The sequence below is a fragment of the Pavona decussata genome, unplaced genomic scaffold (genome assembly GCF_977016875.1).
Source record: "Pavona decussata unplaced genomic scaffold, jaPavDecu1.1 SCAFFOLD_51, whole genome shotgun sequence".
Lineage (NCBI taxonomy): Eukaryota > Metazoa > Cnidaria > Anthozoa > Scleractinia > Agariciidae > Pavona > Pavona decussata.
Window position 1 is genome coordinate 2,585,294 of NW_028145473.1, and position 13,492 is coordinate 2,598,785.

General features: G+C 39.9%; 2 protein-coding genes and 1 pseudogene across 6 annotated transcripts in view; 2 read left to right on the forward strand and 1 right to left on the reverse strand.

The window, feature by feature from the left end:
• LOC146481049 (uncharacterized) overlaps positions 1-13,492 on the forward strand; it is a 418,045-nt gene that overhangs the window by 358,588 nt on the left and 45,965 nt on the right. The gene's annotated exons all lie outside the window — the stretch shown is intronic.
• The window catches only part of LOC146481060 (phospholipid-transporting ATPase ABCA3-like), a 156,623-nt gene that overhangs the window by 110,030 nt on the left and 33,101 nt on the right, over positions 1-13,492 (reverse strand). The gene's annotated exons all lie outside the window — the stretch shown is intronic.
• On the forward strand, positions 11,377-13,066 carry LOC146481061 (uncharacterized; annotated as a pseudogene).

The window sequence follows — 13,492 nt, forward strand, 5'->3', positions numbered from 1 at the left end:
TTGAGGGAGATGCACATTGGAGATGTTTGAATACAGGAGATATTTCTTCAAGTCAAATTAGCTTTGTGCCATTTTTATATTTTCTTACTGCACTTGTAGCTCATTAATTCAATAAATTAGATTGAAAAGCTCATTTTTAAAAATTTCTGTTATTCCCTAGTCTGAAATGTCAGCCGTCTCCTCCCCCTAACCCACAGGGGGCGCGTGAGAGAGAGACGTCTGAATTCCGAGCGTTATAATGTCGTCCGTTGACGTCACCCAGTAATTTATGCAAATTTGCATAAATAAAAACCTTTGAAACCAAATGGCGGCCACTAGTCATGGAAGCGTATGGAAGCATTGCAGCATGCATAATGTAGGAGGTTGTGTGCGTTTTGTAAGCCGTAAAATTTGAAGACAAAGCATCAAGAATGTATGTAGGGGATCGCACTTCATTTTCCACCAAAGATGAATTGAAAAATGTGGCGATAAATGTTGTTAGTAAATAAAGTGTTGACAGGCTATGGCCAGACACGACTCATATTAACTTGTTATGGTGGTATGAAATGTGATTTCTCGTTATGGTTTTGCTTTTTTGTATGAAATAAGAGTAGGTCCTTCAGAATATTTCTCGAAGCAATGGTTGGTTTTGAATTAAAAGTCATTTGCTCCTCACGATGTTTTTGAGGTTAGGTAACGCCGGGTGGTAAGTTGTGACAAAAGAAAGAATTTTGTTTCGTTCTTTATCGTTTTGTTGTAAACCCGACTTCCGTTCAGCGAAAATCAGAGGTTTTTTTTGCAATGAGATTGTAAGGGTAGCCTCTAGCCCAAAAGTGCGTTTTGAAGTGGATGATGTTGTAATAGAATGATTTTGCAGAGGAGGTGTTTTGAAGAAGTCTCAGGGCTTCATTTTTTATTAGTCCTTTTCTGACCCCGGTGGGAGTCAGGAAGAAAAATGTGTACTGGAAGGTCTCTGTAGGTTTAAAGTGCGTGCGAATGTCAAGGATTCCCGCATGATTGTAGAATCGCTGAGACTTCTGAGAACCAACTACTCAGTAAAATTATTCTTTTGCAATACCACCAACTTCAAAACGGACCTTCAGGCAAGAGGCTATCAACACAATCTCATTGAAAATAATAACCTCTGAGATTAAATTCACTGAACGGAAGTCGGCTTTACAACAAAACGAGAAAGTGCGAAATTAAATTCTTCCCATCTTCACAACTTACCACCCGGCTCGAGAAATATTGAAAGAGCCTCCCACTTATCTCGTACCAAAAAGGAAAATCTTTAAGAGATATACTCGCGAGAGCAAAACCACAAGAAGTCACTTTTTATCCCAGGAACTTACGAGTTGTGTCTGGCCTGTCAACACTTCATATTCGCCGTCGAAATGGAATATCTGTTTTCGCAAGTTCGACCAATAAGAAATGGTTATCTATTTCAATTAGGGAAGAACCAATCAAAAACTACATGTACCTACCATATTCGCAAAAGTACGTGACGTCAACGGACGACATTATAACGCTCGGAATTCAGACGTCTCTCTCTCCCACGCCCCCTGTGAGTTAGGGAGAGGAGACGGCTGACATTTCAGACTAGTTATTCCCAAGTTCATAGCTACATGTATTCTTGACTACTTAAAGTTGTTTATTTGTGACCGTGCACGGGAAAACGTACCTTAACGCTTATCCGTTAAACGGTCGCTAACGGACGGATAGATAACAGATAGTTAACGGCCTGCACAGCATTCTAACATTTTATCCTAACGTTCTAACGGTTATCTAATTGTGCCTAACGGATGATCAAAGCGTGCTAACGCTTTGTTCTAACGTTCAAACGGCTAACTAAGTATGCCTAACGGATGAAGAGAAAATTCTAACGGTTGCCCAATTTGTTTTAACGGATGACTGGAGCCATTTAACGGTTGTCTGACGGTTTACAACTACGGACTTTTAACGAACGAATAGCTTAGCTTTCAGTCCGATGCTATAAACACATAAGCAGGCCAAACCATCAGTAGTCTTACACTCACGTTTTTTTTAAAAAAGAATCACAAAGTGCCGATTTCGTCAGTCGTAGATGAGACAAACATAAGTATACTTATTTCCACCGAAAGCAAAACTCAGTGATATAAACTATCACTTCCTCATCGAGATAAACAAACGCAGAATTCAAGTCCTTCGATGATGATTATCGTGTGAGATGAGAAGTTAGTCCGAGGCTAACGTCGCTAAACGGAGCGTGTAAACAATTTCACTTACCAGTTGGGGTGAACATTTTTTATTGTTTTACGCGAATGGTTTTGTCGGTTATACTTATTTTACACAATGACTTTGTCTAGAGTTTTTTAAAGTAACTGTTTAATCCAGCTGTGGATTCGCGAAAGATCACGCTTTCAATTTCTTGACAGAATGCGAAAAGCGGTACCTTTGGATTCACGAGTCTCGAAGCGACAAGCCTTTTGTTGGCGCTGGTTTCATCAGATAAAGTTGTTTTTGTCATATACATGTTGTTTAAAATTGGTTTCTTCTGATTCAGAGACCGAGACAACGAGACAACAGGTTATCAAAATATTCATCAAACTTCCCGCCGGAATATGGCCGTTTCTCACATCTTGGAAAATGTAAACAACGTTACGCAAATTTTTGAACCCACAACTTTTGTGAATTGAAACCTGCCGAATGTAACTTGATACATGTGAAGGAATTTGGTTGCCTAGCACGTGACCAAAATCTTGCCAGTGTTTTCAGCCTTACAATTCCTTTCTACATCCGAACGACGGCTTCTGTGAGTATTTTATAACGTTAGTAGAAGCTTTAAATCTTATAAAAGATGGTATTTTGGCTTTATCCAAGCGAACGTACTGAATATAGAAATTGCGTCAAGCGTTAATTTGCGGTACTCAGTAGACTCGCACTGTTTACGTTTGTTCCGGGTAATCGATCTTATCGCTCACACTGGACCCGAATGAAATTTTGCAAAATTGAAGTTTCCTATTTTACCTCAAGCCTTTAACCAACGGAATTGCCTTGCATCTTTAAAGTCAACGGAACGATTACATTTTGCGGCCGGAAACAGTAAATGCTTGAGGTAGAGTGAGGGAAAGTTCATGGTAAGTCAACAAATATGCAAATCGGAACCGAAGCGCGCTGGTGGAGAGAAGTCTGTTGAATTTACTGATTTTATTCCGGGTCGTAATTTATTTTTGTGACTTAATTTCATGGAGCCGGAGCTACGATATCTTCCGTTCCTGGTTTTCAAAACTGTCTGATTTCGCGGTCAAGATAGTTCCTGCGTTCCTAGCTATATCTCGTGATTGTTTTGAACTAAATGGAAGACAACTACAAGAGCCACCCTCAACGCGTGTCATGCCATTCTAACGGAATCGTTACCCGTTTAACGGGTGCTGGTTTATTCTAACGGATCCTAACGGCTTCTCTAGCCGTGCTAACGGATACAGATTGTTTGCTAACGGTTATGCTATCCAGTCTAACGGTCTGATGCTAACGGCTAACGGATACATGTCTTTTGCTAACGGCCGCACCATCCGTTCTAACGGCCCAATGCTAATGTCTAACGGTTGAGCTTACGCCTCTAACGTTCTTAAGAACTTTCTAACGGATGACTAACGGATGCTTAACGCTTTTGCCTGTTTAACGGATAAGCGTTAAGGTGCGTTTTCCCATGCACGGTCACATTTTGGTTTTTGTATAAACTCAAACTAAGTGCTCAGTTCCATGCAACTGATATTGATTTACAAGAGAGTCAAGATGTCTTTCTTGTTCTTAACTTAATCTAAGAATTCAGTATAATTTTTCCCATTTGTTTCGGTAGGGATAGGAAAACATGAACTTTTCATAACTTCCTGTCAATCACATTAGTTCCTTTTTTTAGTGTGCAAAGTGATACTGTTTTGTTCAGAGAAACCACAGCAGTTATTGGCTGCCTCTTATTCTTGATATTCTTGATATTGATATTGATATTTCTGTTATTCCCAGGTTGATAGCTACATGTATTCTTGTACACTTAAAGTTCTTTATTTTGGTTTTTGTATAAACTCAAACTAAGTGCTCAGTTCCATGCAACTGATATTGATTTACAAGAGAGTCAAGATGTCTTTCCTGCTCTTAACTTAATCTAAGAATTCAGTATAATTTTTCCCATTTATTTTGGTAGGGATAGGAAAACATGAACCTTTCATAACTTCCTGTCAATCACATTAGTTCCTTTTTTTTAGTGTGCAAAGTGATACTGTTTTGTTCAGAGAAACCACAGCAGTTATTGGCTGCCTCTTATTCTTGATATTCTTGATATTGATATTGATATTTCTGTTATTCCTAGGTTGATAGCTACATGTATTCTTGTACACTTAAAGTTCTTTATTTTGGTTTTCGTATAAACTCAAACTAAGTGCTCAGTTCCATGCAACTGATATTGATTTACAAGAGAGTCAAGATGTCTTTCTTGCTCTTAACTTAATCTAAGAATTCAGTATAATTTTTCCCATTTGTTTCGGTAGGGATAGGAAAACATGAACCTTTCATAACTTCCTGTCAATCACATTAGTTCCTTTTTTTTTTAGTGTGCAAAGTGATACTGTTTTGTTCAGAGAAACCACAGCAGTTATTGGCGGCCTCTTATTCTTGATATTGTAACGTCAAAGCAACAATCACTTGTGAATGCCTTTGCTACTTTGTATATATGGAAACTAGTAATAATCAAAACTGGATCAGAGAGTACGTTTGATAACCTCGATCCTAACGTAGGTTCTCTTCTTTGCCAATTTGGTGAGATGCCATCTGCCCCTGCAAAATCTACAGGGGGTGCCAGATATATGTCCCAATATCCTTTCATTCATGGCAATCAACTTTGGTTCTCCCATACAATCTCAACTCCAATCAATGAAAGGAGTGCGTTCTTTCTATGTTGAACGCAATAAATGTCGTAAGTCTAATTATTCAACGGAAATTTTTTTTTTCAGTCCCTAGTCATTTGTACCTGGTTTTAAATTAAGTTAGTAAATTGTTTGACATAGAATCAAATAACAATTGTGTATCAATCCTCAACTGTCCCAGTCAAAATCTTTACCAAAAAAATCCATCAGGCAGTTATGGGAACCGGTTATCCCCAGCAGTTTTTCTACACTTTGCTACAAGAGAGTTAACTTGGAGTAAAGTTGGAAATAACACAACAATTAAAGGGACAGTATCAAGCTATTTTTAGTGACACATTGAAAATTGGAAAGATGCTATTCGGTTGATAGCAGCCAAAATATAATGAGAAAATGCCATTAAAAGACTGTCAGAATGCAAAGAAACTATCAACGGATATTTTCACCGGCAGATAACCGAGATAGGGGTTCAAATTTGAAAACGTCTGGCGGACGTTTTTAAATTTCGCTGTTGTAACATACTAAAAATCACTGGTTGTACTATATTTTGGTTCAACCTTTCGTCTTAGAATCACTATTAATATTTCTTTAAATTAGCGATTGAGAAATTAATTAACACAGTGTTCAAAGTTTAAATTTAGTGAATTTTGGCCAAATATCATGATATCTCCCAACGATCTCCCATGATACTGCCCCTTTAAGGGATAATGAAATTTTGTGCTGTGAAGTACTGACTATACAACTGAGAAATCAGAGAATTATCCTTGGAGTGTAAATTTCTGTGTGGGAAGGAAACCACTTAAATTTTGCATTACCCTAGTGAGGAGATTAATTTTGGTCCATCAGTGATAAAAAAAATCCTGGGGTCATAGGTTTTAATTCTGCCAAGGTCAAAGAGTTTTTCTTTACCTTTCATGGACCACATTTCCTTACTGAGGTAATACTGAAAAGAAAACTAAGCGGTTTCCTTCCACCACAAAACTTTACACTGCAGATTTTATTCTCTGGTTTCTCAATTAAGGAACAGGCCTTGCTCCAACCCATTAACCTTTTGTCCTTACCAGCAAAATCCCAATTTAAGAAGCCATTAGACTGCTAAACACTACAATGCTGCAGCCTCATCACTCCAGTTTATGGATAGCACCTCATCTGAGAAATCCCATTCATTTTTACACAGCAAAATACCTACCATGTTTCATTAATTTCAATAAGCATTCTCTAAAAAATATTCCTTACTTTAATTTTCATCATCCTGTTTTTTCGGAGAAAAAAAAAATAGAAGAAACAAGAGTGCCTACAGAGAGTTGATGTATAGCAATAGTCCTCTTCTGAATTCACAAAATGATGTACAACAATATACTTTGCTTGAAATATTGCAAATTAAAAGCATTTTATCACTTTATTCTCCAAAACAATCAGTGGATTAAACTATTTTTATATAAGTAAAGATTTATCATTTTACATAAATCCTGGACAGAATGGAAAAGGAAAATAATATTATTTAGTGTTTTTCCTCACGTTACTGAAAGAGTGATTCAACACTATGTGATAAGGTGTAGAAAACTGCAGCACTGGTTACTGATGTCACAAAACCCATGAAAATTAACAGTTATTATTGGATAATCAAAAGTAAGTAAAAGAAAACAATTAACTTGACATATTAACATTTTCATAATAATGTTATGTGACAATCACTGCAGTGGAAGTACCAATTTTTTTTTAACTTCCTAGGGAAAATAAATTTTGTTCAAAAAATAGGAGGCAAAAAACTGACTGAAGCAAATCCAAGAGAATTAACAACTATTTGTTCCAAGAATTGGGAGTGCTGAAAGACATTGAGAGTTCAAATAACTGAGTTTGCAAGTTGTAAAATAAATAACTGTAGATATTTTATAATTCATTACCCACTACCAAGTTTTAAATTTTTCTTTCAATTAAAAGAGATGGCTGATAAGAAGTTTGACCTTTTGTCTGTTAAATCACAGTTACCAAAAGAAGCCAGGGTCTGGTTCCATTAAACATGGCCTGAATATCAGTCATCTCCTCTCAAGATGATTGGTGAGAGATGGGAAACAACTGATATTCAGGCTTTGTAAAAAATATATATATAATTAAAGGTAAGGTGAGGTTTTGTCTTACAGTGCAACAAACTACACCGGGGCCACCGATAAGACCTACACTTTGAAATTTAAAGAAATGTTCTCATTTTTGATTGGTTTACCAACTACCAAAGCCAGACTCCTTTGTTGTAAATGTGACCTGTGATTGGCTGATCAATGTTGGGTGGCCCCAGTTGAGTTCATTGCACTGTAAAGTATACAGGGAATGCCCCTTGTTCAGCATATTTCTTTAGCCTCTATCAATTCAATAGTTATATGAATGATTGAGTGACAGTGCTGACTGTTGGTTATAGACACAGCTATTGTAGGCCCAGACATCCAGTGGCCAATCTCTGTTGTACACAACATGCTAGAGCATGCTAGAACATGCTAGAGAGATCCTTAAAATTTTGAATCTCCAAGGGTTCTCGACAATTTTTGTTTTTACTGAGGATAAGCCATTAAAGAACGGGTTTTTATCTCTATTTTTTTTTGGTTGATGTATTTCGACCACAGGAAGTTTATTTAAAAGCTTTTCTTCCGCCACTATTGATCTTAAAAAGGGGGTTCGTTCGAACCCCTCGAACCCCCCTTCCTACGCGCCTGCTGCCTAGCCAACTAATTAAAATCTTTACTGCTGAAGAAAAATTTTATATGCTCAGCGAGTGCCCATTCAATTTGGCTCCTGCCATCACATCAACATTTATCAGAAGGTAAAATAATTTAATACACAACTAGATCTAGGAAAAGTGCACAGTCAGAAACTTTCACACAAGAATGGATAATTTACAATGTAACAGCACCTGCGTGCCTTTGTTTGTTTCGAAGTATTTTTACGTATTTCGCCTATTGTAACCGCAACACGTCACAAGGATTTTCCGCTAGTGGTCACGTGTCCTTAGCTTTTATACCGCGAAAACGTATGTCATTTTCCATAAGGCTCACAGAAATTTGACGGGAACCACGGGATCAATTATTGCTGTTTAACTCAGAACCTACTAGAGCGTTTGCCCCAACACGTCCTCCTACACAGGATTGCTGTGAGATTTGGCACAATAAACCTCTCAGCCTTGTGGAACCTGTGAGTCATTTAGTTTTCTTTGAGTTTCATGGATCTCTCTGACAACGGAGCTGACACCGCTACAGTCGAATTTCTGCTTAAGAACTTCTACCCGAAGTTGAGGACCTACAGCACCCAGCAGTGAAAGGTCAGAGACTAAAGGCAGCAAGTCCATCCCTGGAAACACTTGGTCAGTCAACCGAGGAAAACAAGTAAGTCCGTTCCATTTCTTGTTACTTAGATGCAAGAAAAACTGACCAGAAGAGTCGAGCACGTGCTCACCGGAAAATGAATGAATGGATTGTTAAAAACTGAAATCTCACACAAGAAGAACAAAGAACTCTCGCAAGATTTAGCGATTGCACCACTGAAGACACAGCAAGTAACGAAACCTTAACAAAATAAGTCTAGATACTTGGAGTCATAACACATACTTTATTACCTAAACAATACAATAGTAGAAGAACAAACGTGTCTTTGAGTCATCACTTCTGAACCATTGCCTTTGCCAAAGTCAAACTGAAAAGCACACCATGAGCCTCTCGCAAAACTTGGAGGAAAAAGCAAAACTCGGCGTTTCACCCGACCAAACCACCGACAGCGGTTTTAGCGAAACCACTTACGAAAACGCCACAGAGAATAGTGCAGAAACTACTGAATTTTCTGAACAAACGTGTCTTTGAGTCATCACTTCCGAACCATTGCTTTTGCCAAAGTCAAACCGAAAAGCACGCCATGAGCCTCTCGCAAAACGTGGAGGAAAAAGCAAAACTCGGCGTTTCACCCGACCAAACCACTTACGAAAACGCCACAGAGAATAGCGCAGAAACTACTGAATTTTCTGAAGAAACTAAGGAATCGGAAACAGGCTCCCGAACTATGACAGAAAAGGGATAAGAGTTCCATTCTGCGGTAAAAGAAAAATTGGCGAGAGCGTCAAATAAAAACTTCCATGCGAACAACCCATTTTTGGTGTGTTCAAAAGACCGGATAATGATAGACAATAAGATGAAAGAATTGGTCACGCTCGCAGAAAAAACTGAGCTCGAATTAAACGCTTGGCTCAATTTGGACAAGAATACCCCCAAAGCTGATATTATCACGGATTTCCTCATAACTGTGAGAGATTCCCTCCAAGGAGCTAGAAGCGCAACATCCAATAAACTGGCGTCTCTCGACAAAGATGAAACCACATCTGTTCGATTGAAGGCCAATTGCCCTAATACTTCAACTTCTACCAGCGGCTCGCGTTCTTTAAAGCAAACCCTAATAACTGTCAAGGCAAGATGTGCCTCTTTAGAACAAAAAATCAAATTTAGCGTTGCTATCGAAGAAAAACAAAAGGCACTAAACAAATTAAAACTCCAGCAACACCTGAGTGAAACCTTAGCGGAGGAAGCGTTGAAAGAGGAAGGTCATGTGTTTGAATTTGAGCCAGAATTGCCACACGAGATGAAAAGGATGATTGACCGATTTATGACGCAATCTGAACTTTCCACCAGACCTCTTATACAGTACCGCCTGGAACTATTGACCCATCGGGACTAGGGCATACCTCGTCTTTACCGTGGGTAGTGGCCACGCGTCCACCTACGCGTCCACCATTCCGCGGTGAAGACGAGGTACAGTGTGCCGTGGTAAATTTGCCGCGGGCGAAAAGACGAGGCGTGCCGCGGGAAAGAACAATGGGGACTGGTTACATTTCTAAAATAAGCGTTAGCGTGAGTGAAGACATTTATACTGCAAGTGTTCGAGGTGCGAAGAGTCGGTGCTTAATCGAAGGAGTAATTTGAAGTCAAAATGGCGTTGGGTAGTTCGCGTAATAATTCAAATATTGAAATCCTGAATCTTTGCCTAGGCAAATGTCTGTATTCCGTCTTTTCAGAGATAATAAAAGTAACTAACAATCCAACACTTGAAAGAAGCTTGTTACATGTATCTCCGAGGGTATGTTAAATACGCAGTGAAATACGTGTACGTTGATTTACCTGCTTTTCAAAACACTCAGTGTAAGTTTACCAAAGAGAGTTCGCTGAATTGTCATAAAAAATCCTTTTTTTAAATTTAGTTTTCTTAATTTGTTCATTTCGATACAAGCGACGGGGCAAACGTCTAAATTAACCGTAATTTGCATAGGAGCAAGTTTGACATTTGTTTTGCACTCGTGGGAACCGCTGCTTCTGATTCGTCAGCTTTTTTTGTACGTGTCCGACCAAACAGCTGCTAAAAATATCTCTTGAATTTTAGAGCAAGCTTGTGTTCTAAAAAATCGGATATTGAGAGGGAATATTATTCTTGTTGCAGTGCCAAGTTCATTTTAAAAGAAAGAGGTTTAAAATAGACTGTAGACACAAGCGACAAAATTTGTGAAGTCGACACGAGGGTTTCAAGTTACAATAATATCGTCACGCGCGACCATATGTTTTATAATCCGAAAATTTCGTGGGTCAGTTTTTTTTTCTTTTGCTTCTCCTAACTTAATATTGAAATAACTTGGCAACAAATACAAAGTAAACAGCGGACTAACATTCTGGAACACTGCCGTGTTGCATTAAACAGCTTGTCACGTCAGGAGTCTGAGTGACAATGACCGACAATGTGTTGGAATTGCAATTATTCGGGCGCTGAGCGACACAAAACATGCCGAAATATTTTTTGTTTTCAATTTATAAATGATTTTAAAAGGTCTGGCAAACGGAACTCCACAGACTGTGTCGAAAATTCAAGTTTGCTTGTTTTTTCTTGAGCAAATCTGCACGCTTCGAAGCATCCATAGTGAATATTGTGCATTGTCCACAAGAAGTCTTCAAATATTTTGGGTATACCGAGTTTTGACATATTAAATCAGAATCTTCCTCAAAGGATTTTTAAAATGTGTTCGAATACTCGAAAACGGATTCTCATTTTCTTCAAATGGTTCAAGCCTTCAAGGGCCGAGAATCGTATGTGTATCGCCCATGATTGTCCTCCGTAGTTAACGTTCTTCGGTGCGATTTTGCCATGAGAAGCTGACGAACCAAAACACAAAGCAAAGGAGAGAAAAGCGTATTCAAACTCTACCGCGTCTTTTCTTTACCGAGGTTTTACCTAGGTGAACTTTCCCGCGGCAACTTTGGAGCCATACCGCAACCGAACCAAGGAAAAAAAACATCCTACTTCGGGAATACCGAGGGAAACCCGTGAGTAGGTCCTGCGGCAACGACGCGGCAAATGGGTCTATAGTTCTAGGCGGTACTGTAGTCCAAATGCTGCTCTGTTGTCAGCAGTAAATGTTGACACAGGAATCCCAGCTGCCCCAAAGTCTGGCACTAGACTCCCCGCTGCCTCCTACCCTGACACAGGAATGCCATTCGCCCCAGACCAAGGCACAGGAATTCCAGCTGCCTACAACCCTGGCACAGAACTCCCCGCTGCCTCTTATCCTGACACAGGACTACCATTCGCCCCAGACCCTGGCACAGGTCTCCCAGCTGACTACAACCCTGACACAGAACTTCCAGCGGTCTCCATGCCTTTCTTAGCTACTTTCTCTACTGCTACAGGAATAACAATTACATCCAAACTTGACACAGGATACCCAACAGTTTCTCAGTTTCCTGCCCTTTCTGCTGGTTCAGGAAATTTTAACACTTCACCACTGTTCGTGTCACACACAACAAACAGCCTTACTGCTCCAAGGGTCTCCACTAAAACAAGCCCTCCAGTCACCACATCTATGTTGGCTTGTGGCAAAATTAAAGCGGTCGCTTTTTTTCCTCAAGAGCCCTTACACACCAGATTGAGTTTGGCGACTTCCCATCATTCTCCAGGTGCAATTAGAAGCATGAATCCTGGGTATCCGTCAGTCTTTGATCTATGTCCTGAGGCTGATTTATTCACCCCTAAGGCTTCCCCTGGCACTGTTTACCATGAGTTCAGGCCAAGTCCATTACCTGTAAGCTTGAATCACCCTCCAACTAGTACGGATAGCGTCAATCAAATCGCCGAGGCCCTGGCCAAAATCACCCCGTTACAGCGACTGCCACAAGCGAAGCCTTCCATTTTCAGAAGTGATGAGGCGGACACTAAGTTCTTTATATGGGGACAGCCTTCGACGCTCTCATTGATTCCGCGCCCATCAGCGCACAGCAAAAGCTTTATCTTCTCTATCAGCACTTAGATGGAAAAGCGAAAAAGGTGATGAGCAACTTCAATACAAGGCCGATGAAAACCCCGAAATTGCCTACAACGAAGCCTGAAAGAAACTTAAACAGGGTTTCGGTCGCAGTGCCATTGTAGCCACAGACTTTGAGAACAAACTCGCTAATTGGCCAAAGATTGCTAACAATGACGCACAAGGCCTTAGAGACTTTAGCGACTTCCTACAACACGTAGAAATAGCCAAAACTCATCTGCCAAGTCTGATAATTTTTGAGTATCCTTCTAAGGTACAAACATTGGTTGAGAAACTCCCTAGTTGGTTCTTAACTAAATGGTCCATAAAAGTGCAAAAACTGCAACAAGAAAAGGGCTGCAATGCATTTCCAAGTTTCTCTGAGTTTGTCGCGGAAGTGACCTTCCACGCGGATCGCATGAACATTCCCCAAATATTTCACCACGGGCAAACCTTAACTAATTCCGCTTCGAACGGTTCTCAGCCACGCAGGAAATTACCGCCATCTACCAGTTTCGCCTCAAACACAGGCAGCACAGACCCACCACCGTCCTCTGCACCAAAGAAAGAAACTGCTCCAAAGAAAATCATAGAAAACTCTTCAATCGTACAAAAGCTGTGTTTCTTTCACAAAACCAAGACTCACACGCTAAATGAATGCCAGAAGTTCCGTGATCTAAGTTTAGACGAGAGAAGAGAATTTTTTACGAAAAACAAACTGTCTTTTAAGTGCATGGCTTCAGACAAGCATTTCGCCGAAAAACGCGACCAGAACCCACCACAGTGTGACATTTGCCAGAAAAGGCACCTCACAGCAATGCATATTGAGACCAAGCCGTCTAAAAAACCAAGCCTTCAGAAAACTAAAACTTTGCAGTAAATTTCATTCAGTGTGAGCAACGGCAAGATTTCGGTCAGGTGCTTAGCCTGCGAACGCAGACGTATTTCCAGCTGTCGAGATTGGAGAGAATCTCGACAGCTGGAAATACGTCTGCGTTCGCAGGCTATCAGGTGCTAGGCAAAATCGTTCACATGTATCAAGTTTCATTCGGCAATGCGACGGGAGGAACAAGATTTTCGGAGGTTCTTTGAAGGAAAACACGGATAAGCATTAATTAAGGATGTTAATTTTTTGAAACGGGTATCCAAACTGTTTAAACGTTTTCTCTAAAGCATAAAACGGATGCTAGGTGATTCCACGGAAAAAGAAGGAGTATTTAAAATTGTCTGAGACTTGGTCCAGTCCATGACTATGTTATGAGCGTTACAAAAATGCAATAAAAAATGGGGGTCACCATGCTCGTTT